Here is a 5,706-nt window from a genome sequence, read left to right as displayed (position 1 = left end):
CTTTCTCTGTCTCTCTTTCCTGTTTAGGATTTCTAGGCTGCCCTTCTACCTGACAAAATCTCCTTCATAAGTTAATACATTTGATTTCAACAGCTTCTTATTCTACAAGCATCTACTACCACTAGACTTGTGATATGTGATTTAAAAATATTTATAAGATTATATTTACTTGAATATTTAATTTGTCTAATCAGATAGAGGACTTAACTTCTCATCAGATTTTTAAACTCTGAACTTCTGCTCCAAAAGTCTGATGATTCTACTGGTATTTCTTGCATCTCTGTTACAGGAGAGGAAAGCATCTTCTGGCTCAATTAGCATGCTAAAGAATGGGTTTGGTTTTGAGCTCCATTAAAGTCAACTAAATAGATGCGCTGCGTGTCTTTATTTCAAAAATAAAGCTGAACAATTAAATCCCGTGTCTCTTTGCTCAGCTTTTGATCCCACACAAAGCTTTCCCACTTGCTGCCTTTGGATGTAATGTTAACAAAGTCAGTTAACATCAAGCGCTGCAGTAACAGGCATGGCAGAATTCCTTGTTTTTGCTCAATCAGTCTGTGTTCAAACTATCAGTTTGATTTATTTGTCCACATTGACCCTTATTCACCACTTAATTATCCTCGTATAATGTTTCAAGAGGCTCCTGACACAAGGAGAAAGACAATTGCCGATGTTCTGTAAAACAACAGTTGACCTGATGGGCCCAGATGAAGACCGTGGGTCGAAGGTTGTTTGCTTTTGGAAGAACCCACTTCTCCTGTCCGAGAGCTGCGGCCAGAGCCACTCGCTGTGGGTGCCACAGGCTGGCCGGTCAAGCTGTTAATCAGGTTCTCAAACTGTGAGCTGACCATCACCACTGGATACTCACGGCATTTTGCTCTATCGGCCTCTCCAAATCCCGTGGTATGTTGGGTGCATTAGAGTTCAGAAAAAAACAAAACCCATCCACCCACTAACACACCCACCCACACACACACACACACACACACACACACACAGCACCTCAATTTCAGCAATGTCTTTATTAGTATATGGTTACTGCTGTGATTGGAAACACATTTTCTCACTTTGTGTATGAACAGGAAAGGTTTTAGAATCACAGGTATGAAATGAGAAATAATATTTAAACATTGAACTGCTTCATATTGTAGTTGATCTCTAAGCTCCTGCTCATAAATCAGATGAATTATAATTTTATTGGAAAACAAACCAATGTCTTTTATACCTAGCCAGAAATACTATTTATTGCAATAGGTTTCATGTGAAATTAAGGCAATTATTTTAGAACTGTTGAAATCTGACAACTATTCTACATTCAGAGCCCTTAACATTCAAATATAAATAACTGACAGTTAAAAGCAGATAACAAACATCAACATTTCTAGAAAAACAGCCCATATAAATATAAAATTATAATTTTATATTTTGAAGTGATTTTCTATAAAAATTTAAAATCTTTTCTGGCAAGTTGAGCCCATATTTCATTTGGCTCCATCTTGGTATGCATATATGGTTTTTGCAACACCCTACTAACCTTGGTTTGTCATTTTAATTTTTTATACATTTTTCTCTCTTGTTTAGTATATTTTCCATTCCATCTTATTAAATTTTGCTCTGCACAGTTACCAATGCAAATGACAGCATAATTGTTTTTCGTACATTAAAAATGTTCATCAATGTTGTTTGAACCGAAAATTAGAAAATCATACTCCGCAATGGCCTCTATGTATTGGCGGTGTTTATTCTTTTGTGTCTTAGCCTTTCTCTGTGATGGGCATATGATCACAAATGTTGCTGCACCGAAACAATATCACAAGAATTAGATAAATGACAGGTGGCAATTTCAAAATGAAAAATAGGAAATATTTCTAAAAGCTACTTGGCAGGATTTTTTTTTACTGCTGTAACTGTAACCAAAACCCTGGGAAGCATTTTTGGAAGCCCCAGTTACCAGTATGAAAGTCACCAGAATAGAGTCTTATACAAGCCACAACCCCGAACTCTCATTCCGTCACCCTGGGGAGGTCTGAAATCCCAGCAGAGATGGTCTGGTGGCCAGTGACCTTCTGTATAATTTGGTGCAGAGGGACTGAGCATCTGGAGGCCAACCACATGGCCTGGGCATCCCACTCAAACTTGCTATTTCCTCATCATCGAGGGCCTTCTATCTTCTGAGGTTGGATACAGAGTCCCAAGGAGCCCCGGTGGTGTTCAAGATGACACATGTCTGAGAGGACATGAGCTGAGCCAGGCATACCAGCAACCTGTAGCCCTGCATACCCGGCTTTGACCAGGGTGGATCCACTTTTTTCAGTTCTTTTCCATATGAGATTTTTTTTTTCCAGAATGAAGTGTCCTGTGGCCTTTAAAGAGTTTTGTTTTGTTTTAAGCCCTGAATATACAGTCCTTCCAGCTCTGGGATTATGTAACTCCAGGAATAAAACCATAGTTCTTACCGCTGAAAGAATACAATAAGACTAAGTAGAACAGGCAAAAAACCTCAGGTGGAAAATTTGGTCTCCACGTTGTCCCTTAAACAGGCCCACCATCCTTCCAGTGGGTTCAATTATTTGCTAATGGAGAAACCATTCCATATGTTCGCCTGTCTGCAAACACATGCGCCTGAGATCCCCTAAGTAAGAACACCAGTGGCAAGGTGAAGACACAGACATCAGGGCCTTGTTCCAACATGGACTCCTGCTCTAAGAAAGCCCACAGAGCTGTTCTCTCTGCTCTGGCCATGTTCTCTAATACCAAGGAATTTTCATGACATGTTCCAATAGAAATGATCAAAATGAAAATCTCTCTGAGAAAAATACAGCCCTCTTCTAAAAATTACTGGTGTTGTTGCTTTATCTCATTTTTCTGCTCAATGTTTCTTTCCACCTGAAAATTTTTTTATTTTATTTATTATTATTTATTATTATTATTATTACTATTATTATTTTGAGACGGAGTCACGCTCTGTCGCCCAGGCTGGAGGGTAGTGGCGCCATCTGGGCTCACCGTAAGCTCTGCCCCATGGGTTCACGCCATTCTCCTGCCTCAGCCTCCTGAGTAGCTGGGACTACAGGCGCCCGCCACCACGCCCGGCTCATTTTTTTGTATTTTTAGTAGAGATGGGGTTTCACTGTGTTGGCCAGGATGGGCTCGATCTCCTGACCTCATGATCTGCCCGCCTCAGCCTCCCAAAGTGCTGGGATTACAGGCGTGAGCTACCATGCCCAGCTGAAAAAAAAATTTTTAATTTGAAAAAATAATTTACTTTCAACTCTTTTTGCTACCTATATCTGTTTCCTTGCAAATCAGGTCTTTGTCAAAAGTTCATTACCAGCAGCCCAAAGAACCATAGGATTCTCTCACAGATCCACTTTTGCATCTGCCAGTGATTAAAAACAAAGCACAGACGTAAAAGCAATCCAGGTGAGAAGGGGTTACCAGGAGCCACAGAAATAAGCACATTTTAGCAAATATGCTTAACTAACTCTCGTCGCTGTAAACCTCACAACTAATTGAATTAAGGTTAACATGAATCTTAACAAGAAGATAAAAAAGAATTGGACTCTGAATAAAATTCTCAATTTACTAGAGTATTTTGGATTATTATCCAAATGAATAGAATGGGCCGGGTTAATACATTGCTAGATTTGATTTTTGATGGAGTAAAACTTCAACAAACCAGACCTTGGTCCTCCTGAAGACAAGTGGTTGAATAATACTTGAGAACTTCCCATGTTTTAGGAACCGTGAGAGTCTTTAGGTACCTTGAAAGCACAGATGACTTCTCTATTTGACACCAGTATGCCCTTGAAAAAGTTCTTCTGTCTTTCAGCATCACAATTTCTCTCTATGAAAAATGTTGGGAAAATGTAGTGTAGCGAGGTAACCTAAATACATCGCCTATCTCATGCCCGTCACAAAGAAAGTGATCTAGAGTTTAGTTTTCCTTCAATTCAGTTCCTTATGTAATCCCACAGCACCTATGAAACAGGTGTGATCATCCTTCTAGGGATGCAATGGCTGGGCCTGGTGGCTCATGCCTGTAATCCAGCACTTCGGGAGTCCGAGGCGGATGCATCACCTGAGGTCAGGAGTTCAACACCTGTAATCCCAGCTACTACGAAGGCTCAGGCAGGAGAATCCCTTGAATCTGGGGGGCGGAGGTTGCAGTGAGCCAAGATCGTGCCACTTCACTCCAGCCTGGGCAAAAGATTGAGACTCCATCTCAAAAAAAAAAAAAGTGGCAGGTGGGGGGTGCACTAACTTCGGCTTGGGAGAGTGATCACAATGCAAACGTAGGTGTCCTGGAGTCTCCAGCCTGTGATGGCCAACATAATGCAAATTTAACCTCAACATGTACATATTTGTGGGGAAGCATGCTATAGGTTGAAGGGAGGGAGATAGAAAAGAAGTAGAAAAATATGGAGACATATAGCTACATATATGTGACTATATATCCTACATCTGAGCTTGGAAGCCATGCAAAATGGCCAAGTCCTGACTGAAGATGTTGTAAGAGAAGCAATGAGGTACACAGTTTTTTGGTTTAAAACAGTAGTTCTGGCAGGAGGTAGGAATTCAGTTCCCCAGAGGACATTGGGCAATGTCTGAAAACATTTTGGTGATCACAATGCGGGAGGCAGTGTTACTGGCATCTGGTGGGTAGAGAGCAAGGATGCTGCCAAATATTGTAGAAGGCCCAAGGCAGCCCCCTACAGCAAAAAATCATGCAGCCCAAAATGTCAGTAGCACTGAGATTGAGACACTGGTTTCAAATGAAAAGTTCAATAAGAACAATAAAATAGTCTTTTCATGTATTTATTCCTTTTCATTAATAGTCTTTAAATATTCTGGCAATAATGTCAAATGGAGGTTTGCTCAGTACACTAATTTTGTGAGAAGGTTACAATGGTTCTGGGGTAAGAAAATTATGTGTTTAAATAAATGCATTGTTTCTAATACTGGAATGAAGATAGCTCTCAGATAGTTGATATTTAAAGTATTTATAGGTTTTAAATCACAACAGGTACTAAAAAAACATATTTATAGACTTTAAATCACAAAAGGTACTAAAAGGTACCAGTCATTAAATGTTGGTCTAAAATAAAAGTATAAAATGTTCTCATGAAATTTTCTTCTGAGAAAATGTGAATTCCTTGCCTTCAATTATTTGAATTCTGGGGATTTGGAACAAACAACATCCAAAATTGATCATGCATCACAGAAAAAGATGTAGGAAAGATAAAGACACGAGTTTAAGATCATTTTAAACATGTGTACTGCTTTAAATGTCTATATTTTGCTCAAACTGGTACCTTCCCTGTAAAACTGACACTGAATCCAAACAAGATGACACAATAATATTCTTCAAAGAACGAAGAGTAGACGCAATATATAGTTTACCTGTGTGTCAAAAAAACAAAACTAGCTTGCTCATTGAAAACCAGCTACTTGTGGAGGAAAAAAATAAAGGCAATTCGTTTTCTTATTTTACATGAGTCTTTCTAACACAAAAAAGCATGAAGACTGAGTGTTCAGTAGAGTCTACAATGTTGACCCCAAAGTTCAGGATTGCATTGTTATGTTTGACTCTGTCTGATGGCAGAAGGGCTTCTGTCTCCCAGCATCTAATAAGGAAAATCAAGTTGTCTTTTCCATGCGGTGACTCCTATCAGCAGAATTTTAAATATACTTTTAATAAAAGCA

The sequence above is a fragment of the Macaca nemestrina genome, chromosome 5, assembly GCF_043159975.1.
Source record: "Macaca nemestrina isolate mMacNem1 chromosome 5, mMacNem.hap1, whole genome shotgun sequence".
In the NCBI taxonomy this organism is placed as follows: Eukaryota; Metazoa; Chordata; class Mammalia; order Primates; family Cercopithecidae; genus Macaca; species Macaca nemestrina.
This window is presented reverse-complemented; position numbering follows the sequence as displayed.